This window comes from Heterocephalus glaber, unplaced genomic scaffold, assembly GCF_053883595.1.
Source record: "Heterocephalus glaber isolate CG9 unplaced genomic scaffold, H.glaber_assembly_v1.0 deba00001472, whole genome shotgun sequence".
NCBI lineage: Eukaryota > Metazoa > Chordata > Mammalia > Rodentia > Bathyergidae > Heterocephalus > Heterocephalus glaber.
In genome coordinates, this window is record NW_028258315.1 from 94,248,819 (window position 1) to 94,273,728 (window position 24,910).

Here is a 24,910-nt window from a genome sequence, read left to right on the forward strand (position 1 = left end):
TGAGTTCTTGTTTCTTAATCTAAGACAAATCAAGCTTAAATCATAGGAAAAAATAAATAGAAAGGGACTTTTCCTTCACACACCAAAGGACAAAGTTCATGCCTTCCAAATCAAAAACTTGTGGACCATTAACTCAAGAAGCTTAAAAAGATGTAAAGATACCATTGTTCTATACTTTTTAAAACAATGGTGAAATCTCATCTGTGAACAATATTAATGTTGATAGAAAAATCCTTTATTTAAAAAAAAATGAGAGCCTTAATTATGCTAAGGTGGCTTGCTCACAGAACCTGAAACAATGCCCACCTTCCATCAGAAAATTCAGTCCTCCATGAGCTAGCAAGCTAGAATAAATGATGTGGGAATATTTCACAGTGAGAGGTACTCAACAAGTATTTAATGAATGAATTTTTGAATGAATTATTGATAAAGATCTATAAAGCTCAACATCTGAAAACTTTTTATGTTTTTCATGTATTCATTCAACAGATATCAATTAAGACCCTGCTACCTGGGAAGTACTGTGTAAGATACTGAGACTAGAACACAACCAGGTACATGAATCCCTTCACTTCCAAAAGTTTACATTCTACCAGTGGACAGGAGAAAGACAAGTAACACATCAAAATACAGTAACTCTTGTGAGAGAGGCAACGGTGGGCATGAAAAAGTTAGGATGCAATAATACAAGGGGAAGAATACCCCAGGTGAAACTGCTAAGCCCCGGATGAGTTGGCCCACGTGGGTGGAGCATCAGGAGAAAGCACAGGCCCTCTGTGGGCTTGACTGGCTGTCAGGTTTTATTCACCATGCGTGTGGGAGCCACCAAGGCCTTGCACATAGTGGGGAGTGGAGGCTTACAGCAGTCTGAGTTCTGTCTTAGAAAGATCCCTCTAAATGTGCATAGAAAGATTCAGGCAGAGCAAGATGAAAGCTGCAGGCCACTGAGGACTCTGCTAAGGAGCAGGTGAGAGACACAAAGAAGCCCTGAGCTATGGTGGTGGCAGTGGAGTGGCAGAGAATTTCAGATGTCTATTTGAGATAGAAGCAGTAAGACTTACTGAGGGGCAAAAGAGAGAGAGGAGGATCGAAACAGAATCCAGGGCCTTGGCATGCAAAGGCGGATAGAGAAACGCATAATTTAAGAGACAAGGAGGGAGTAGTTTCATGTAGCTCACCATTAACAGACCTTTCCTTTTTGAATTTACAAATTTCCAGAAATCGCAAAAACTGACTTTCCCAATTTAGGTGTGCAGAGGGGTTCCAGGGCGTCTATGAATTTCCTAAAAATGTTTGCAAAATGACATGTGTGCACACATTCTTTGTTTGCCTATTGTGTTGAACTTTCAAAAGCAATTCTTAAGTAGTATCTAAATTCTGCTCAAGACTAACCAATTTCAATTATCAACCCCTCCTCCTGAAAAAAGTTTCAGGCTGGGATGTGGCTCAGTGGCAGAGAATGTGGTTAGCATGCACGAGGCCCTGGGCTCAATCTCTAGCACTGAAAAAAGAGAGAAAAAAAAAGCACTATTTATTTGAAAATTTGTCCCCCCAAACAACAATTAAAAACAGGCTCAGACTTTTGTTCATTTTGACTTAGAATCTAATAGACTTCTTACTACCGAAGAAAAAGAGAAAAGTTTACTCTGTGTCTGGGCAGTGTATTGCAATTCCCAAGGATGAACCTTCCATAGAAGACAAACACGATTTGTAACGGCATTAACAGTAAAGTCATTTTCATCTGATTCAGCAGGGGACAATTTGAGACATTGCTCTTACAACAAAAGACAGCTGGACACATAAACATGATTGTGTGATCCATTGAAAATCACAGGATCAGCGAGATCATTTACAACAATAAAATGCTACCAGAAAAAATCTTCCTAAATGTTTCCAAAACAGGAAGCAAAAGACAGTCAATGTCACTGTGGTAGCTACCAGTATAGGATAAGTTAATTAGGCAGCCTCTAAAAACAAAGAAGAGATTCATCGCAAAGAAAAAAGAAAGTCAAAAGAAAAGCAGTGAGCTGTATGGCCAGAGTGTCAAGAAAGAAGACTTTTTCAAGCTAGTGACTTCTGTGCAAATATAGCTCATCCTTTATCAGTAAATTTCTAAGGCCTGGGCCGGGGATTTAGCTTAGTGGTTTCACCACCCGCTGCACAAGCCCAAGGACCCAAGTTCGATCCCTGGTACCAAACAAAAAAATAATAAATTTCTAAGGCCCGTTAAAGGGAGAAAAACGGTTCTTTCCATCTGCGCAAAATTTTTTCCTAGTGAAGTCAACTGCCAATGACAGAGAGGCTTAGATGTCTTTAAAAGGATAAGAGTGAACTGGGTGTGGTGATGCACACCCATAATCCCGGCCCTCTAGGAGCCTGAGCCCAGCCTGGGCAATTTAGTGCTTAGCAAGACTGTTGGGGGGGGGGGGCGGGGAGAGAAAGAAAGAAAAAGAAAAAGAAAAAAGTTTGGGATGTACCTCAGTGGAATGGTCCTAGATTCAATCCCCAGTACCTCAAAAGAAAACAAATCAAGCACAACAAAAAACATAATAGTATAAGAAATATGCTCACTAATTCAGGATTTTGATTAAGAAACTCATTCTTCTAAACTGTGCTTTCTTCTTCAAATCCCCTTAGCCCGGTGTCCTCTTCTTAAAGTTGAATTAATATCTGTACCTAATTCATTAGGATGTATTAAAGGTTTCCCCAAAATAATACCACATTTCATGTCATAAAACAAAAGCTGAAAAACTTAAAAGAGTCAGTGGAAGTGAATCCCATTAAAGGCTTCCTCTCTCTACTCAGCATAATCCTCTTTGCAGCCATTATGTTAAGGCATGGTTTAAATCCTGTCTCATTAACATCAGTGTTATAATTTAGGCCCCAGGCTTCAATTGACTGCATATTGAAACCTTCACACCTCTGTTTCCATATTCCACTCATCCATGCACCTCCATTTCTGCCTTTGATCCCTGCGATCCCTGCTGCATTTTCCTTCCCCAATATAACCTAAGTATCACTGGCAGCAAAGTCTAAGAATTAGTTATCTTTCTAATATCTCTTTTTGGTCTCCAATTCTAACTGTATGAATTTTTTAAAACACAGTTATAAAAAAGCCAAAATGTATATTTTGACATATTTGAATTTCATTTTGTTTATAAGTGAAATAAAATATGTAAGCATATGTAAAGAAAGAGAAAGCAGAAAATAAAACAGATTTTAAATAGTGTGAAATAAAATAATTTCACACTGTCACTCCTCTTAAAGGATCTTAAAATTCACCCCTACTTTCCCAATATGCTCAGCTACTAAAAACCCACCCTGGCTGCCAACAGTCTTCTGGCACGGGGAGTCAGACACTGGGCCATTACCTCATTATCAGCATCCCTACCATTCCCACCACCTTTGCCATCACTACTGAAGAGAAAGCAGAAATTGCTTAAATCACTACACTTTTTGCTAACATAAGTGTGGAAAGATTATTAATTATGACTAAATGCTCTTCCATAAGACTGCAATCTCAAACACCATACTACGGAGTAGAGAAATCTCAAGCAGCAATGCTTTTCTATGGGAACAATAAGGATTCTCCCTGAAAAGATATTCTTACTCAGAATCTCATCTCATCCTATTCGGTTGATGGAAGAGAAGAGAAAAGTCACTCAAATTGGGAGGGTAAGTATTTTGGATTCTCAGAGTTATTGATGGTCCTAGGCCCATAGGAATTTAGCTAATCTAGATCACTAACAGAGTGGTGTTTCCTCTTGGAACTGTCTGCTCCAATGATGGAAACGTTTTTATCCCGTGCTGCCCAATGTAGGGGCCATTAGCAGCATGTGGCTATTGACAGTTTAAATGTGGCTAGTATGACCAAACAACTGAATTTTAATTGCATTTTATTTAATTTTAAACTTTAAATTTTACAAGCTTATAACCACCTGTAGCTATTAGCTACTGCACTGAACACTCCGGTAATGGATGCCACAAATGCCTGATATCAAGGAGTGGTGGAGTCTGGGACAAACAGGGAAACACATGCCCATGGTGGCAGCTGCTACTCAGGTATTGGTTGGTTCCCAGAGAAACTGGAAATTTGCATCGCTAGGTGTAACTCTCTTATAACTAATTTCTGGCAACTACAGGCAGTCCTTATAACAGCTCCAATATGCACAAATTTCAGTTTTAACTAAACTATAGTTTAGTTAACTAAAGTTATAAAGTTAAAATTTATAAAGTTAAAAAAAGTTAAAAGTTATCAAGTTAAAGTTAAAATATAAAGGGGTGAATTTTAACTATAGTTTAGTCGACTAAACTACAGTTTAGTTAAATCACATTAGTTCCCCAACAACATGACTCAAATTTGCATTACATGGCATATTAACCCAGAATAAGTTCATGAAGTCAAACTCCACTACTAGCTCTTCTTCAACTCATAAATTATTATATAGGTAACAGATGGGTGTGATGAACAGTAGCCAATTACATCGCTTCTTTCAAAGCCTATCAGTGATTGGTCACTGAATATCTGGTACCTGGTACTCAGTCACACACAGCCAGTAAATATGTAACTGTGTCGGTCCCGGTCTACCAATGGTAAATAAATGTGCATGACATTTCACTGGAAAGAATAAGCAAAAGAGGGAATTGATAAAAAAAAAATAGCACAACAAGGGAACAAAAGTAGCAATGCTAGACATGAACTTCAAATTGATCATAAATGAAGAAATAGCTCACTGTGGGACTGCAGACTACAAGGCTGTTCAAAACTTCCTAACAGGTAGTAAGAGGAAGTTCATGAGGCCAAAGTTACCATGTACGTTGGCAGAAATAAGCCGAGCAGTTACAATAAAAAGGGAAAAGATGTACCAGAGGAAGTGCACTAGCAAAAAAGAAAAAAATCAATTTTAAAAACTTCGTATTTCACAACGTTGAAAGCACAAAGAGTAAACTGTTGGAAGAAGATCCAAACTTGACAGGCGTATGACAGTTAGCTAAGGCAAAGGAAAGACGCTCAGTCTGAATCACTAAGTGTAGGATGAGAAAAAGAAGGTAAACATTGTTCAAACTACTCTTGATAAATAAGTGTTTGCAAAGAAAAGCACTTCAACTCTCAATGTTTCTGATTTTTATATTGCAGAGTACTACACAAGTATTAGTTTTACTAATTTTCCATGCTCTTATACTCTTATAAGTGATAGTAAGAGAGCGTTTCGATGTCTTCACAAACATTTTAAAGGTCATGAACCAGTCATGTTTTCTCTTGTTGATTATTAAGTAAACACTGCATGGTTGCAGCTTCAGTGGTCATTTTTATACAGGGGCTGATTGAAGAATACAGTGAATGCTTAAATTGAAGAGTACTGTAAAAGACACATCACTCAGAATAATGGGATAAGTGTTTTTGAAAGTGAGGGGAAGTATTTTGAGTATTTCAAGGGGGATTAATGACAATGTGTCTTTTATTGTAATACATTTTTTGAAAATATTTATACATTCACCCGATCTTTCGATCATCCCTCATTGGTCATAAATTTATGGCAATTCTCTGTGAAATAAAAACCATTACACTCTGTCCTAACCACCTTTCACCTGATCTGCCATCATGCAACTACTGACTCATCCCCAAAGCAAAATGATGGTGAAAGATAAACTTCTGAATCAATTCAGGACCCTGAGGCCCAGGACAGTGTAACTAAGATACTCACGAAAGAGGACTTCAGAAAGTGGCATATATGAAGGGATAAGGGTCTCCAAAGTGAAGGGGAGTATTTGTAGGGGTGTTAATGGCAACTGCAATGAATTAAAAATTTGTTTAAATGTTCACTGTATTTTTTGATCATGCATTTTTAGTCCCTATGGCTGCACAAAGTAAAGGGCTCCCTCTACTTAAAATTTGTTAAAAAATATTGGGTGGAAAAAATAAAATATATGTCTAAGGTACCATAAGTCAAAAACTTGTGCCAAGAACTGGTGTCATGTTTGATGTACATCTCAGTAACAACAGGGGAGTACGGGGAAGAAAACCAAGGCCTGAAAGTGACTTGAGCAGATGTATTTATACAATTCTCTCCTCAGGAAGGGTATACCTATTGTCATGTGTTCTTCTGTATTCTCTTAGTATACTACCTAAAAAATATAGTCAAGATTCTATTCTTTTTACCCTACATAGCTTATTTCGGCATTGAACATTACCATACTTTCTGACGCCTGAATGTACTGTCAGTTCTGGCTGTTAAGCAGTAAGTTTTCCTCATCAAATATTCTCTTGAACCTTGCATAAGTGGAGGGAATCGCGCAATGTATAACATCAATATCATTGGTGGCCCATATTCCAAATGGATGATAAATAAGGAGCAAAAGCCTTGCCTAGAGTGTTCTTTTGGGACAATGTGGGGATGCAGACATAGCCATGTCCTACCCTTCACAATGTTTTCCTACAGGCCCTTTCTATCATACGTCGCCTGCAGTAGTCTAAAAGCTCTTTGATGGAGACCTCCCTGAGTGAGTTACAAACTCATAAATTGGCTTTTCATATTAAAAGTCTGAGCCTACCTACGAGCCCACAGTGGTTGCCTGAAGAGCCAGCAGTTGGTGTATGGGAAAGGAACAGCTCCCCACCCCACTGCTTACAGCAGAGGTCTCTATGACCCACGATGCTGTGATGTCTTGGATGGCAAGATGATAGTGCAGCTAAGGGCTGCATGACTCATACAGAAAACTCCTATAGAGGCAAAAATTAATCCAGGAGAAGACACAAATTTCCCATTAATCTTCGAGCTGTTCTCGCTGGAATGTTTCCTTCTCTTGTTGCTAGGACCCTGCTCCCGTCAGTGCTCTCCACTTCAGTGTTTCCTGCACCTCCCCTCACCCTTTCTAGAAGCTGTGTGTTCAGTAAATAGTGCCAAGCTCCAGGAGACAGTGAGTGAGCCTGATAAGAGCTTTGACCATCCAGGGTCCCACATTTATGTATTAAGAACTTGCCTTGTCTTTTTTAATTCTGCCGCCGTACCCTTAGTCAGGTGACTGGGGGTGTGATCAGCCTCCGATACTCTTTACAAACAGAGGCTACCTTTCATAACAGAGGCTACCTTTCATTCATGCCCGGATCCAAAGACCTGTACATGGAGCCTGGGTGAGGTATCACTTCAGATGAGACTCGTCCACTTAGCAGACTTGTCAATGACATCTAAAGTAACCCTTTCCACTACTCCTCCTGTATACTTCATTGCCTGTAGCAGATTCTGGAATTGTAGTACTCACTTATGCTTATTTATTTCCTATTTAGGATGCAAACTGAAAGGACAGCAGGAATCAGGACTCTCTGGTTCTCAAGCACACCCTAGTGTGGTGTCTTGGACATAGAGCTCTTGCTGAACATTGAATGGGTGAGTGAATAGGTAGGTGGTGGAATGATTTGAACAAATGTCCACCTAGGTGAATTACTATTTGAATGAATGATAGTGGAAATGAATTAGTTTGATTAATTAATGAATACTCCACAGCAGCATGTGTGAGGCCAGCGTGGGAGTTTTTGTTGAGAATAAGCTCAAGATGAGTCAACAGAGAAATGTTTCCACAAAACACATTTTACCTCAGACTGAATGTAAGCCTGGCATTGAGTTGGGGGAAGGGATTTCTTACTCTGATCTTGTTGGTAGGATCACTCTTGGAGTCTTTTCAACTTGAGTAGCCACCAGGGACCGCATGCAGGACATTCGCAAAAAGAATCAGTATGTCCGAGGGGAATCAAACAACATGGAAATGAGGAAAGAATGGCAACACTGAGGAGGCTGCCATCCTAGGAAGCTGGGAGGATGCAGGATACCCAACTAGTAAATGGCAGGACAGAATTTTAATCCAGCATGTAGACTGTGGCGTGGCCCAGATCTGGATTCAAATTCTGTTTCCATCCTTTTTTAAGCTATTTATCTCTGGGCAAATGAGCTCTTTGACTATCAGTTATCTCACCTGCAAAATGAATATTATTTATCCTATTTGAACTGCATTTCAAGGTAACTAAATAGCACTAGCAATGGAAAGTTATTAAAAGAATTTCAGCTCTACAAGAGAAAGGGATAACAGAGTTACAAAAACAAAAAAGAAAGCAAAACCACAACAAAATCCCCACCATTTCCAACCCCTAATGAAATAATGGATTCATGCAAGATTGTTAGTGAGTAACTTAGGGTTTACAACAGGAGTTTCCCACTTAGGGGTCCCACAGACTCTCACTGGAAGGTGCTGGATAAAGAGAAGGAATGGGAAAAACATGTACTTATTTTTACTCATTCCTAACTGAAATTTTGCATCTCCTTAAATCACAAATGTAAGCAATAAACCATAGTACTAGTAACAGCAGTAACTATGAGTCTCTCAAAGTATAAATCATAAGTATTTTTTAAAAACATATGAAATAATTTCAGTTGTTGCAAATATCTTGAAATATTCACTCCACATTTGCTTGTTACTATAACAACATTATTGCATCCATTCTATTTCCTAGTAGTTCTTATTTAATGTTTAATAAATAAATGCATATTTTTCTATATCAAAATTTGTTCTTTAATACTGAGATAACTGTTATTCAATATCTGGTCAGTTTCCTTTGGGTTTGCATATACTTAATTTTCCTCATTTAAAACATTTGAGACAAGGTATACAGATCTCTGTGACTGCTGAAAAGGGTCCACCTGACAAACAAACTTAAGAACTCTTGCTTTAGGTAAAGCTTGCTGGAGAACGTTACAATGGAGGACCAGGCTGCCACTATCTAAAGCTATTGATTAATTTCAGGACCACGGAGTGGGACATCCAGATTCCATGTTTCCTTACACAGTACGATGTGAAGCACACAGCACTGCCGGACATGTTGGTATGTGAAAACAGTTGATCTTTAGACCACAGCTGTCTAACATAATTTTCTACCATGATGGAGATCTTATTCATACTCCCTAACACTGTAGCTGCTAGCTGCATTTGAAGTGTAGATAAAGCAAATTCACAACTGAATTTTAAATTTTATTTCATTTTAAATTTTACAGCCAGATACAGTTTATTCCTGTCCTATTAGCTAGCCCAGTTTAGAGCTAATTTATTTTCACCAAACACAAAAGATAGAGAAACAAGTGAAATAATACCAAGGAAAGCAAACAAATCGATCCTCACTATACAAAGTTGTCTACAGGACAAATAAATTAATTTAAAGAAATCTAAGGCATAAAAATACCAGCCTATAAATTACCAAAATAATAGCCAAATACAATTGCATATCTTATTTGAGTGCTTGGTATTAAGAAATTAGTAATAATCAATGTAATATCAAGAAATTGCTATTTTGTTTGATACAAAAATGGCATTGTAGTAATATTAGGAAATTACCATTGTTTTGGAGGACATTATTTTATGGGTGCAGAGCAGAGATAAAACTATTTTTAAGAATTACCGTAAAATATTTTAGTAAATACTGGCATCATTTTTATCATTTATGATCCCTAAAGTCAAAACTAGCCAAAGTAGTAAAAAATACATAGATAACTTTGGATTCAACATAAAAGGAAGACTTTTAAAAAGAGTTCTGAGAAGATGAAATTACACTGTCTTGTGAGGTGGTTACCTAGTGGATATTTATAATAACAATAACAGCAGCAGCTTATGTTACTTATAACGAGCCAAACATGCTCCCAAGCACGTCTCAGACTTCCCTCACCTAATCCTCCTCCCAGCATCCGAGGTAGGCACTGTTGCTGGCCCCACTGGAAACTTGCCTGCAGAAACTGGTCACTGGACAAGGCTGCTGCAGAAGGGGTCAGGGTAAAGGCTTTTGCTAGTTGCCCTTTGCCACAGCTGCCAACCCTGAGCTCTTCCGATTCAGTTTTTATGCCACTCAAAAGATCGTGCAGGAGAGTCAGCTGGCTGCCTCACACTCGGCCGGGAGCACAGAGCAGTACTTGCTTTTACTGGTTGAAGAGTCTTTAAACATCGCCTTTTCCTTTCAAGTACGAGACTAAAACGTCACAAGAATTTCATTATCTCTCGGGAAGGAGATGATATGATCAAGAAAATGCTACATTTCAATGGCTCCATTTATCCATTTTCAAATTTCTCATAAATTACAGGGAAACGTCTTCCCCAGGCTGCCACTTGACCAAGAAATGTCTGTGGTATATCTCTGTCAACATGTTTCAGGACATCAATCCAAATTACAAAAACTAAAGTTGGTATAAAGGCTGTCATCATATATTATATCATTCGGAAAGAGATATTGGTGACCTTATCCAGTATGACTGTTATAATAGTAATAAAATTGAATCTTAGAAGATTACACTTCTGGTCAAAGTAGTAAAATGTGACCTTATTCTATTCAACACTGACATTCATTATATTAATTCATATGTAAAAAACTGCATTAAAATGATATTAAAGCCCCGCTTAGAAATGAGAAGATTCAAGAACTTCAGAAATTAGATTTTACTTTACCAACCACTCACAGAATTGAGCTTGTTTGATACAAATCAAACTAAATTTCCTCCACCAATCCCTGATTCAATTCTAATTTTATTATTATTGCCATCTTGTTCATACAAGATGTTTTTTTCCTAATGCCTCTTCAAATATTTTCTAAAGCTTAACACATGTTCATCCTGCTCTGGAGAAATACATAACACTGAACAATGGAAACCTGACTCCTCAGAAGATCCAGCCACCTGCTCGTGGCAGAGAAATTGTCCACGGGTGAATACAAACGTGTCTAGCAGCGAGTCCCCCTCAGGTACTGCACTAGGCCCAGAGGGTAGACCCACCGTGGCCAGGAGAGAGGCAGCAAAGTCAGACAGCAGCCCTGGTTTCATACAGTGGCTGCTCTGTGGACGAAAGTTATCGTTCTGGATATTTCATCGTCAACGTATCTTTACTATGTCTTTATTACTTTGTGGTTTGGCTTTAACTCCATTTTTTTTAATCGGCCCAAATTTTATAGAGAAGTCTCTGCTTTGAATATAAGTTTTGCAACTTTCAGTATGGGATGGAAGCATGGAATGATAAAATGAATTAAAGGCAAGACCCTGCTAGGCCTTAAAGGATTGTTCTCCCCAAAGTTCAGGCATGCCTTGGTAGGTCCCAGATCTCTTTCTAGCCATGTTTTCCGCCATTCTCACTAGCACTCCCAGAATCCAGTGAAAATTATTTTGCTAACATTTCCTCATTACCTCAGTTAATACTGTTTTTGCTCTGAATGTCTTTCCACTTTACATCATCAGATTAACCGAAGTGTTGATGGGATGACAGGCAGCCCCCAAATTTCAGAAGCTTGTGCCAAAAAATATTTACCTCTGGGCTGCTACCTGTCCACGGTTGGCCCTGGGTTAGCTCTGCCTTCCTTGGTCACTCAGGCTCCCAAGCTGAGGGTTCAACTATCAGCTCAAACGCTGTTAGGAGCCAAGCTGGAAGGAAAAGGAAACTTGGTAGGACCTTGTGTCAGAAGTCCAAAGGGGCACAATTCACTGCAACACCCAGGCTTGTGGTTCTACAAACCCTAAGTCATGCGATTCTACCACATGCCTGGAAGGAGAAAGAACTGAAAATATTTGGCTAATTTCATCAAACTTCTTATCTCCATGGTTACCACCTGCTATCATTCTCCCCAGTCTAAGTGAGACTGTACTTTGTCCTCAAAGACACCTTAGTTCCTTTTGTTAAAATGAAACCATTCACGTGGTTAATACACAGAGCACGTTATTTTATTTCTTAAGGCCCTTACAACTCTGTGAGAACAGTGTCTCCATTGGGATTCTGTTTTCCACAATGCCTTGCCAGGTAAATATTGCTTGAATGATTGAACAAGCCTGTCTGCATAATGAGAGTCACATCTCCAAAGACTTCAAATACCCTAGAGGCCAGTAATATTTGATAAGTAATAAACCTTTTTTATTTTTGCTTCTTATTTATATCATAAAGATACTTAAAAAACATTAAAATGATCATAAAGACAAAATAAAAATGAGCCCATAATCCTACCACCCTAAACCAACCAATGTTTTCATTTCTTTTCCGTCTCGTCCTTGCTCAAAAAGCGTCTTTTGCCTTTCTACAGCTATATTCAAGGAGCACACAAAGGCTGGGAGAAGTCTAACCAGAAGACATGTGACTCCCAGATACCATGCCATTTACCCTTCCCCAAGACAAAAACACGCCAGAACATTGAATTTAGTGCTGATTCTATTTTCCACAATATAAGTGCCAGCAATTTAAAGCTTTAATCTATTTGATACTGTCACCATCACTCAGAAGTATCAGTGCCTTCACCACCTTTCCACTCCTTAGTCCCGCTCCAGAAGAAATTACCTCTAGTGTAAAGACTTTGATTTTCATCATGAGAAGGAAAAAAAAGAGGAAGTATGCCAAATTGCAGATTGGGGAAAACTGCCAGTGGCACCATTAAAACACCATCAGCGAGACCTAACAACAGGTATTCTTAACCTCACACTTGAACTGATCTTATTGCCCTTAAGTTCCATTTAACTAATCCAATTTTTTTATCACATGCTCTTGTTATTTACATAATATGAGTTAAACTCTTTATGAACAAGTATATAAACACACACACACTATATATATATATATATATATATATATATATATAATTCACTAAAGATGCAGTAGGAAGGCTCACTACAGTTGATCTACAATCCAGATGATCAAACAACTCATTTGGTTCCTTTAAGATCAAGAGCTACTCCCAGACTGTGAGGGAAAACACATCCGAATGCCTTGCAATCTTGTTACACTTCAGAGTTAGGACATCTTGCCTATGATTCTATAGCTGATAGATTATTAGGTTTTCAAGCTATACTATTTTAAAGTTTTATGTTTACTTTCCCAACTACTGCCATAATCACACATAATTTATACTCTTATGTTTTTGAAAGGGTTTATTATTTTATGTGCCACAGTTATTGATCTGAGTCAAATCTCTCTTACCTGACTCTACAGAATACAGAGGGAATAAAATGTGACTATTTACAAATGTCAACCACTGTTGTAATTCATTCAGAATCTGTCAAGCCTACTATATTATGAATAATATTACATATTTTTCTAAGAGTCTGATAATACCTACCTCAAATACAAACATTCTCTAGGGATTTGTCAAAATAAGAGAAGTATCTTTAAACAATATTTTCGGAGATGACTGTAGACAGCTGCTAGTACATTTCCCTTCCATTTTAATCCTCTCTCAACATCCATGAAACACTCTATAGTTAACAGTTGTTTTTCTCAATTGTGCTTCGATTAAGGTGCAAAAAATTAAACACCTGAAATGCTGCTCTAACTGTTCTTAAGGGAGAAATTTTGGTGACAAATGAAAGAAATACATATTTAAGCTGAAAAAGTTGCCTGCTGATGATAAAGAATTTATATTAGAATATTCCAATAGAGCAGAAGAAAGCAATAGGAAAAAATTTAATACTCATTGAGAAATGGCTACCATGGTGCAAAATAAAGATCACAAAGCCAAAGCAGATCTATAATCAAATTTTTATATGAAAAATTAGATATATATCCTGTAATACTTGTAGTTCCAGTTATCTAATGCTGGTAACACACTATTCTAAAGCTCAATGATATAAATTATCATGTACTGTCTTTCCTGGTATCTGTGGGTCAGGGATTTCAGAGCACATTAGCCAGGAGATTCAGGCTACAGATTTTTCATGAGGTTGTAGTCACTCCATGGTGAAGACTTGGGTCATCCTGAAGGCTTCTTGAAGCCTGTGTCAGGAACTCAGCTGGGAAGGTTTTAATAGGTGTACTCTTCTCCAGCTCTGTAAAGCAACGCAGTATTCTCTCCAGAGCAGCAACTGCAGAGTGGCCACGTTTCTCATATGCTACACTGGGGTTCCCGAGACATGCCACAAGAGAGAGAGCTGAACAAAGCCACAGTTCCTTGAAGACCTAGTCTTAAAACTCACACTGCATTACTTCTTTTTCTTAAATTAATTTTATTGGTACATTTTAGGTATACAATATAATGACATTCATCACTGGAAATTTGTACCTTTACATAATCTCTCTTGGTTCTTACTTTTCCCCCTTCCCCTGCCCTCCCTTCAACCTCTCCACCCCTACCTATTTACAAAGACTTTGTTTCAATTTTTCCATTTTCTCATATTAATTCCATTCCCTTCTTTCCTTTCCCCTACCCCTCCCAATTCCCCTTCTCCTTCCCCTTTGTCCCTTTTGTTCCTATTTCACATTGTCTATTATACCTTTTAGTCCTTATTTACACTTTCAGTTTCTCACACTAGAGAAACTATTTGGTATTTACACATACGTGTCCTATTTATTTCACTCAAGAGTATCGCTTCAATGTGCATCCATTTAGCTATAAATGTCTCTAATTTCTCATTTTTATGGCTGAGTAGTACTCCATTTCATTAAAAAAAAACCCCACATTTTCTTTATTCAGTCTCCAGTCAATGGGTAATTGGGCTGCTTCCAAGTTTCAGCTATTACAAATGGAGCTGCTATGAACACGGGTGCACATATATCACTGTGGTAAGATTCTTTAGGCCAATCTCACTAATGAACACAGATGCAAAAATCCTTAATAAGATACTGGCAAATAGGATGCAGAAGATCATCAAGAACATCATATACCCTGACCAAGTGGAATGATTCATCCCAGGGATGCAGGGATGGTTCAACATACTCAAATCAATAAATGTAATATACTATATCAAAAGAGTAAAGAACAAAAATCATATGATCATCTCCATAGATGCAGAAAAAGTATTTGACAAAATCCAACACACATTTATGATAAAAACCCTACAAAAAATTGGAATAGACAGTCTCTACCTCAATCTGATAAAAGCCATCTATGAAAAAATAACAGCCAATATCTTATTAAATGGCCCAAAACTAAAATCCTTCACACTAAAATCAGGAACAAGAAAAGGTGCTCACTATCACCACTCCTGTTGTATATAGCCTTGGAAACATTAGCCACAGCAATTAGACAAGAGAAAGAAATAAAAGGAATAAAGATAGGAAATGCATTACTTCTTTTACATTTTATTGGCCAAGGCATTTAAAAGTCTACCCAGATTCAAGTGGAGGGAAAATACACTTTACCTTTGATGAAAGTACATCATATTGCACAAAGTGTATATAGGATAGGGCATGTTATGATGTTGTCACACCTTTGGAAAATCCAATCTGCTATGTTAATCCTCATAGGCCACTTACATCCAGAAAAGTAATTAGCAGTATTATCTGCAGGGAAGAATAGTAACCAAACTGCCACATTTACTAGATATCTCCTATGAATCAAATACCATACAAGCAGTGGAGACAAGTGAGATAGAAAGCATTGCCAGAATAAATCATATCTATTCAAAAAGTCAGTTCTCTGGGGATCTCAAAAGAGCAAATATGTTCTCCAGATCAGCTGTGAGAAGAGAAAAGAACTCAGGACACAGCCAGGAGGAGCTACTTGATTTACAGTAGGATAATGCAGACTAACTTCTGCTGCCTCAAACAAACTCTAATGTGGGCATCCAAAAGGATACTCTCTCAGACTACCCAGACATCCATGATATGCGATACGATGCCCTACTAGTTGTGAAACATGGTTTCACACTGTGACTGGGTGGTGCAGTTAGGTGTAAGGAACACCTGAAGCTGTTCAGACTGAGAGGAAGGGTCCATTCCAGTCTGTGTACTAGGACGCATAGGACCACAGAGAATTTTGAATGACCCTCAGCAGCATCCTACCTGTGGACATATTCATCATGGGTGTCAGTGAGCAAAGAATTCTGGGAACCACCATTCGGTAGCACACAGCAAGGAACTGGACTGAAAAGAACACAGCAAAACAGCTATGTGAGTTATTTAAGTAAATGAGAGAATTCATGGCTTTAAATGGGAAGGCAAGAGAGAGTGGGAAAACAGAAATAGTGATTAAGAGCTCTGGCCATGTGACTTTAGGTATCATTAAGTACTTTCTGTTTCAGTATCACATTCCACAAAGTGGAGATAATAACAGCAACTTTCTCATCGAGCTGCAAAGAGTCACAGAAGCAAAGCTCTTAGTAAGGGCCCAACACTTAATAAACACAGATTAAAGCTTGCAGTCGCAATTCTGTTTGTTCAATAGCTCATTATTGAGGCAGTATAAAATGTTCTAGTCTGACTTCTCAACCTTTCTGGGTCCCTACTAATTCTGTGACCTTGGTGATGACACTCAGTTTCCCCAGATCTGTTTCCTTTAGTATAAAGTTAAGAATGATGACCTAGGTCAGTGGATGTTAAGCTCTATTCCGTGAAATCTTGTATCGGGAGCAGGGGAGACAGGCCAAGCTGATGGAGCACTGAGAACCCCTCTCTTCATGTGAGCAGCTCAGCTTTAATGCTCATATGTAAGATTTAGCCTAAGATTATGTGTGGCCCAAGACTTTCACTTAGAAACAATACAGACAAACTTTTAAAGCCAGTGGTGGGTGGGATGCTGTCTAATGCTCCATCTTCCAAAATCTGGTAATGGACGGAATCTGTAGAGAGTGCAGGTGTGGAAAACAGAAGCTAACAGGGCATAAATAATCAGCAGCTGGTTCCTCACTAATTTTCAATCTATAAAGTCACACTAAATGTCTTGCTTTGAATTTGTTTTATTTTCCTAGTCTGTTGTTAAGATAGGAATATGTTTTAGCAACAAAAAAGCAAAACAGGTCTAACAAATGTATGCATGGTGACTTCAATACTCCTACTAGGAGACAGTGATAATGAAGATAGTGTCTCAGGCAGTGCAGTGCAATGGAAGATCGTTGAACCAAATTTACTGAGTTGAAAATAGTTCTGTCACTACAGAGAAATCTTAACTTTTTCAAAGTATTTAACTTTTCAGGGTCAAGCATCCTCATGTGTGAAGCAGGAGAGATTACTGGAGTTCACAAATTTGTACTAAGTCATTGTTTCACCGTTCTTTACTTTATTCAGTAAATACAGAAAACAGAATATGCAGTTCAAAAACAGTGAGCAGAATTGGCGGCAGAAGCACCAACTAAGATCTGCAACCATCAGTAGACTATAACCTGACACGTGGAAACAGGCTTGCCAAAGTTAGCATATAAAAACTTGGAGGCCTCTAATAAAGGCGACTTTCTTTCTTTCCCGATTTTCATTTTCCACAGCGTGAGTTAGGTGGGCATAGGTGGAACAGCCATAGCTCATCTGCAGGTAAATCTCACCTGCCCTCCTCACATCATCCTTTCTCCATCCCCTTCTCCCAAGCCTGGCTCCTGGCTGTCTTGTGCTTCAAGATCTGTGGAACTGGTTCAGAAGGCTCACATAGAGAGAAATGCGGAGGCTAAGCAGGGATTACAGCAGAGGAAGCAAAGATTAAGCAAAGGTGGAATGAGAGAGACAGACGGATGGGAAGCTGATGTCTAGGCCCACCCTTCCGGCTGGGGAGGCGAGAGATAATACTGGGAGGATTTAACTGGCTCTTGTTTCTTTGAGATTCAAAGAAAGACTGGATTTCCTTTTAATTAACGTGAGCAGCTGAGCTATACTTCTTGGATGCAACTTAAGGTGGAGTGCAAACCACCCTGCAGCCTCAAACTATATTAGGGACTCACAATAGCAAGCCCATGCTTTCCTGAAAGCTGGAAAGGGAGATTTACAAATGAGACGAACTGCAGGTATCATATATGTACCCAAAACGTTTCTCTGAAGGCTTTCTCTAAATAAACGACCGATGCATCTAACATTGTCAGAAAGTATGAAACATTTCCTATGTCCCGCATCCAAACTCATCCCCTGCCTAAATTCTGTGGGGGAAGATGACAGACCCTAATGCTCTCTGGAGTCTCAAGGAAGGCAAAGGGCGAGTTCCTAACACGTGAGTCCTGGGAGCAACTGCTGCCTCGAAGATGAGCTCTGGGGAGACAGAAACCAGCTCAGAAGTACTTTGATTCTCCTTTTATTTTGTTTCTTTAATGATTTCCTTTCAGGCCAAGGAGTTCTTTCAGATACTAATAATTTATACTTCAGGAAAATGTCAGAGTATAGCAATTACTGCCATGGTGATGGAATCAAGCCTCTTATACGAAGTCTCAAGGTAATTAACCACAATCCTATTTACCCCGAGGCTAGTGGAGAAGGCCCGAGCCCTAGATTCCAACTTCCCTCAGCAGATGGTCTGTGTGCACCCTGGCATCTCAGGAACCCAGTAACCCAGACTTCCCTCAGGCAGCAAGGGCCAGGGCGAGGAAGAAGCTGGCATGGGAGAAGACACCAGCTCACAGGAGACTCACACAAGAAGGTTGGTTTTCAATTTCTTCATCGTTCTTTTCCCAAATATTTAGCAGTTTTCTTTGTCAGTACCAGAAAAGGTCTCATTTGACCTTCTACAATTCATTTGTATTGGGACAAGTCAAAAGAAGGACCTATGGGAATAAGATGTATTCATTCTCAACGAAAAATGTATTCAAATCATTTTTCTAGAAATACCACAGTTTTATCTTTCATAATTCTTATTCCTATTTCTGCTTAGCTTTTGGGGGAAAAGTCGACATTTTACAGATATATAGGATAAAAATAATCCTTCTTGTTTTGATGCTTTTGCCATCATGGCCGCCTTCCTACAGAATCCTCTCAAAAGAGGCTCATGTTTGCCAGAGAACTGAGATTTACTGAAAGTGTATATAAGCACGCCTCTTGCAGATGGCTGACAGATATTTCTTCCAGGACTACTCTGCACTCTTTGTCCTCGATCAGTCCCCCAGGAGAAGGCATTAGAAATTTATCAGAAGCAGCTCCCTGTTCTCCTTATTCCTGAGGACTGAAAAACCACGCTACAAATAAACCTATTCTGAGCTAACATTTTGAATAGAAAATGTAACCTTGAGTATTTTACGTTTTTCCTTCCTCAACAGTCCAACTCTCTATGTCTTTTGCAGGCTGTATTCTTTGCTAGGAGCGCCATAACGAAGTACCACGCACTGGGGGGCTCAAGGACAGGCACGGATTATCTCTCGGTTCTGGGGGACCCAAGCCCAAAGGCCAGGAGTGGGCAGGGCTGGTTCCTTCCCAGAGTTAGGAGGGGTGGATCTTTTCCAGGCCTTCCTCTGTAGCTGACAGGTTCCCAAATCCTCCCTTCTTCTCACACTGTCTTCCCTCTGTAGGTATCTGATGTATGTGGCCAAATTTCCCTTTCATAAGGACTCAAGTTATCCTGGATTAATTGCCCCAATGACATCATTTTCACTTGATTACCTCTGTAAAGACCTTATCTCCAAATGCCTCTGTAAAGACAGTATCTCCACTGTGGTATGATTCTTTTAATTCTCTGGGGAAGATCCCCAGCAGTGGAATAGCTGGGTCAAATGGGACTCCCAGTCCTAGTTCTTTGAGGTATCTCCATACTGATTTCCACAGTGCTTGCACCAGTCTACACTCCCACCAGCAGTGGAGCAGGGTTCCTCTTTCCCCACAGCCCCGCCAGCATTTATTATTGGTTGATTTCATGATAGCAGCCATTCTTTCTGGGGTGAGGTGGAATCTCAGCTCTGTTTTCATTTGCATCTCTCGAATGACCAGTGATGTTGAACATTTTTTCATGTATTTATTTGCTATTTCTACTTCTTTGTCTGAGAAATGTCTGTTCATTTCAGATGCCCATTTTCAGATTGGGTCTTTAAATTTGGGAGGTCTGATCTTTTGAAGTTCTTTATAGATTCGAGATAGTAGACCTTTGTCTGAGGAAGAGCAGGTGAAGATTTTTTCCCACATTGTGGGTTGTCTCTTCACACTGCTGGTGGTTTCTCTTGCTGTGCAGAAGCCTTTTAATAAGAAGAGATCCCATTTGTTGATTGTTTGTGCTAGTTCACGGGCAACTGAGGTTTTGTTCATAAAATTTTTTCCTACACCGATGTCTTCAAGGGTTCTACCTAACCTCTGTTCCAACTGGTTCAGAGTTTCTATTTTAATATTTAGATCTTTAATCCATTTTGATTTTAGTTTAGTGCCTGGTGAGAGATATAGGTCTAGTTTTAATCTTTGGCAAGTTGAAGCCCAATTTTTCCAGCACCATTTATTAAAGAGGCTAAAAGAATCATACCACAGTGATATATGTGTGCCCATGTTCACAGCAGCACAGTTTGTGATAGCTAAAACTTGGAAACAGCCCAAATGTCCATCAACTGGAGACTGGATAAAGAAAATGTGGGTTTTTTATAAAATGGAGTACTACTCAGCCATAAGAAATGAGAAATTAGAGACATTTATAGCTAAGTGGATGCACATTGAGGCGATACTCTTAAGTGAAATAAATAGGACACACATGTGTAAATACCGAATAGTTTCTCTGGTGTGAGAAACTGAAAGTGTAAATAAGGACTAAATGTATAATAGGTCATGTGAAATAGGAAGAAAAGGGGCAAAGGGGAAGGAAGTGGGAGGTCTAGGGGAAAGGATAGAAGGGAATGGGATTAATATGAGAAAATGGAAAAATAGGAACAAAGTCTTTGTAAATAGGGAGGACTGGAGGGGTTGAAGGGAGGGCTGGGCAAGGGTGAAAAATAAGAACCAAGAGAGACTATGTAAAGGTGCAAACTTCCAATGATGAATGTCATTATATTGTATACCTAAAATGTACCAATGATTAGAATGAATAATTGATAATGCAAAATAGGAAGGAAAGGTCCAAAGGGGTAGGCATAGTGGGAGGGGCAGGGGAAAGGAAAGAAGGGAAAGGAAAAATGATGAGAAATGGAAAAAATGGAAATAAAGTCTTTGTAAATAGGGAAGGGTGGAGGGCGTGAAGGGAGGGCTAGGAAGGGGGAAAAAAGAAGAACCAAGATGCATCATGTAAAGGTACAATTCCCAATGAGAAATGTAATTGTGTTGTATACCTACAATGTAACAATAAAAGAATTTAATAAAGTGCAAAAAAAAAAAGAAAGAAACTAAAGCAGGAATAAAAAAAAAAAAAAGACAGTATCTCCAAATCCATCCTAAAGTTCTAAGGGTTTGAACTGCAACATAAATATGTGGGTGTGTAGATATAACATATATATAACCATATATATATAGCCATATATATAAGAGAGAGAGAGGGAGAGAGAGAGATTAAGACTGAACCCAGGGCCTTCACACTGAGCTACATTCCCAGTACATTTTTGAATTTGTAAATTTTGAGACAGGGTCTCACTAACCTGCTAAATGGTCCAGACTGGTCTCAAATTTTGATGCTCCTGCCTCAGACTCCCAGAGTGCTGGGATTACAGGTGTGTGTCACCACACCTGGCTCCAACATATACTTCTTGACAGAAAACAACTCAATCCATACCAAGGACCCATAAAAATTTGACTTTTAAAAAGTAATTTGTCTAAGAGGAAAGATGCTATTGACAAAATGGCTGCACAGTTTTCTGAAGGATGAAAGTATAGTGAGTTAATGATCATGGGTTTAATGTTCTGACTGCAGTCCTGACTAAGCACCTATCCTCTGCCCGAGCTATGCTAAGCACTAGGCTAAAAGAAAGAATATGAATCCCTAGGCTCATGAATTTGTCTTCTCGTTGCACCATCCTGTGTCCTGGGGAAAGGTGGATGGGTTAGAGCGTCGGCCTCGAACTGTGAGGGCGTTTGAGCTTCTGCCTCGACCTCTTGTGCTCCAGCCCTTGGATGGCCACAAGCACGGAGAGCAGAGGCAGGGCTCCTCTGTGGTGGGCACACAGCTCACCAGACACAGAGATGATCCCATCGGCTACAGGAACAGAGAGATTTTCCTTGGGTTTCCATGATAATCATCTTCTAAAAATTGTATGTGAACAAATAATGATGCCAAACCAATCATCTTGTTGATGATAATAAGCAATATCTCTCACTTCCCCAACACTTACTTTGCTTCTGGCGCTTCCTCAGCCGCCTTCCCCATACAGTTTGTGCCACTTTCACAAGATGAGACTGAAACTATTAGCCTCAATTTATAGATGAGAAAATGGTGACTGGAAAAGATGAAGTATCCTGTGAAAGCCAACAGTTCACATGCAGAGAAAGTGAAATCTGAGTTACATCATCCAGAAAATAAAGCCCATGCCCTTAAGCCTCGCTAGTGCCTCCTTCCTCCCTAGAACTGTTGACAACCGTCAGACATCCTGCATACTCACATGTGCATGTGCATCGGTGGTGTATGGATAAATATTTATTTTTACTTCTCAAATTCTATGACCAATACTAGTAGTCCTTTATCCACAAATCAGGCACTGCTTAGAAACATGTGGCTCTTCTCATGCCTACCCCTGTGACATGACATATTCAAAGAAGCCTGAGCCACCTGACTATGTGGGATGTGTTGAAGAGCCTAATGGCCCTTCACATGAAACATACAATGTGCAGCCTACTTAATTACTTGGTTGATTTTATAGCTTCAAAATAATACAACAGAATAAGCCAAATCACAAGCTAATGTAGTGAGTGATATTTTAACAGCCACTCAACCCTCAAACTGTGAGCAAAAGTACTTATCCAAAATCCAATACTTTCAATTTTTCTTTTAACTGTTATAAGTCAAAACCAGCTAAATTGATTTTTTTCCTTTGACTTTTGCTAAAAAGTTCACTCCTGAACAGATTACATGTGCTGCTTTGCAGTCCAGATGAAATTTACAACCAAGTAAACCCTACAATCACAAAAGCATGGGTTTACTGGATATGGTAAAAGATTGGACAGATCTTCAACCATAGTAGAACAAATACATTTTGATAGACAAGCTGACTTTAATGAATTAGGCTTACAATATTTTATTCCTCGATTAACTTTTATGCATTGGCATCAAAGAAAGTTTGGTGACAATGTCCTCACATTCTAAGCAGAACAGAGCACTCCCAAGGTGGATAGAAACCTGGGACAGCACTCAGTGAATCTTTATTTATGAACGCCCAAGTCTCAGCTCTTCCACACCATTGCAAAGCGAATAGTGCCCCACTTCCCTCCTGATGGCCAGTATTCCTCGGCTAAGCGTCTCACTAATGGAACGGACTGTGATGCAGGAAGACGAAGCAGAGTAGCAGGAAGATGAAGAACAAAACAGCATCACAGTGTAGGCCCCCAGAAATCGATCTACCAGATAAAAGCCAGGAGCTCACAGGATCTTGCTGGCACGTGGTCACAAATTACGTAAATGATAAAAATGAGACTCAAATCCTGATCATATATCTCCTACTATTACTATAAGGTTTCTTCTAAATGATAAACTATCAAAAACAGAAGTCCCTATCCTGGGTTACCATATCTTTGTCTTGCAATGAAGGTGGTGTGAGAAATCTGGTAGATCCTGAGATACTGAGTTCCTGTGCCAGGCTCTGTGAACAGTGTGAGCTCACAGAGGCGTGTGCAGGCCGCCAAATAGGGATCCTGCCTAACACCCTTCACTTAGAATGCCAGCACAGCCAAACGCTGAAAAGCTGATGTCATTTTGACCATAAGTCTTCAATTTCTTTGTCCACACTGGCCATCACAAGAAAACAGAGGTGAAGAAGTGAGGGGAGACAAGGAAAAAATAGGAAGACGGGAACTTGCTGGATAATGAGTATGCAAGTTTGAGCTAGGCGAGATGGAAAATTTCTGAAGATCTGCTGCACAATAATGGGAATGAATTTAAAAACCTTGTGACGTGTACACGTTAAAATGGTTAAGAGAGAAACTGTATTTTTTTAAATCATAATTTAAAATACAAATTAAAACAAAGGAGAAGTCTCTCTCCTTCCTCTCTTGTCCTCATCTTGTCTGGGACAGGCAAGTACCTCCAGCATGGAAACAGGAGGCAGAAAGGAAAAAAACTTGAATATAGAGTTGAGGAAGAAAGAGGATGAGGATAATTTCCAAGTTTCCAGAACAACAGAATGGAGAAGTGTGGAGGCAGAGCATGATGCGGGGAGGGCAGGGTTCGGCAGGCCTATGAATCTGCTAACTCGATATCATTAGCTGTAGCCAGCTCTGTGGAGCTGCAGCAGGCAGGGCGGTGAAGGGAGAGACTGTGTATTTTTCCTCCAACCCTAACTTCTGGTGCCAGTCAACCCCATGGTGTTCTAAAATCTATTTCTTCTATCATTAACAGTAAGCTTGAATGTTTAGAAGTATGGATGGATTTGCCTTATACTTCTACCTAGTATTTCCTGTGTGAATAAGTCTAGGCACGCATTGGGCCATGTCAGTAAAGAGAAGTATTCAACGCATTACTTAAGGAAGCTGCTTTTCCTATGCTTCTTTTAATACTTCCAATTGGCTCTTTAAAAAAAAAAAGCTATATCAGCCCGCTGCAGACAGGCAGGTCTGTGCACGCCCTACCGAGGTACTGAGTCACGCGGAAGACACCAAATCACCCCACTGCAGACAGGCAGCCACCTGATTCCACACTGCCAAGGCGCAGAGGACACCAGACCACCAGACCAAGGTACTGAGTCCCACTGTTCCCGGCCCAGAGGTAGGGGCTTCTGAGCCATCGTCCCACTGCTCCTGGTCCAGAGGAAGGGGCTTCCCAGTCACCATCCCTCCCGCTGCTCCCAGCCCAGAGAAAAGGGCTTTTGGGCCACCTTCTGTCCCGCTGCTCCTGGCCCAGAGGAAGGGGCTTCCAGGCCACCATCCCTCTCACCGCTCCCGGCCCAGAGGGAGGGGCTTCTGAGCCACCATCCCACTGCTCCTGGTCCAGAGGAAGGGGTTTCCCGGCCACCATCCCTCCCGCTGCTCCCAGCCCACAGGAAAGGGCTTTTGAGTCACCATCCCTACTGCTGCTCCTGGCCCCTGTCCCACCTCACCCAGCTCAGAGGAGGTAATCCGTGCAGGCACCAACAGCCCCCCGCCCCAGTTGAAATGAGAAAACACATAAATAAGTCTCAAAACCAGACTT

At 39.9% G+C, this 24,910-nt stretch overlaps 1 protein-coding gene and 1 long non-coding RNA gene across 2 annotated transcripts in view; one reads left to right on the forward strand and one right to left on the reverse strand.

Annotated features, from left to right (window-relative positions):
* Window positions 1-24,910, reverse strand: part of Fhit (fragile histidine triad diadenosine triphosphatase) — a 1,393,700-nt gene that overhangs the window by 288,697 nt on the left and 1,080,093 nt on the right. The gene's annotated exons all lie outside the window — the stretch shown is intronic.
* On the forward strand, window positions 6,852-8,867 carry LOC110345708 (uncharacterized). The gene is made up of 3 exons (XR_002389246.2): window positions 6,852-6,918; window positions 7,286-7,385; window positions 8,794-8,867. It is a non-coding gene; the product is annotated as an uncharacterized LOC110345708 (long non-coding RNA).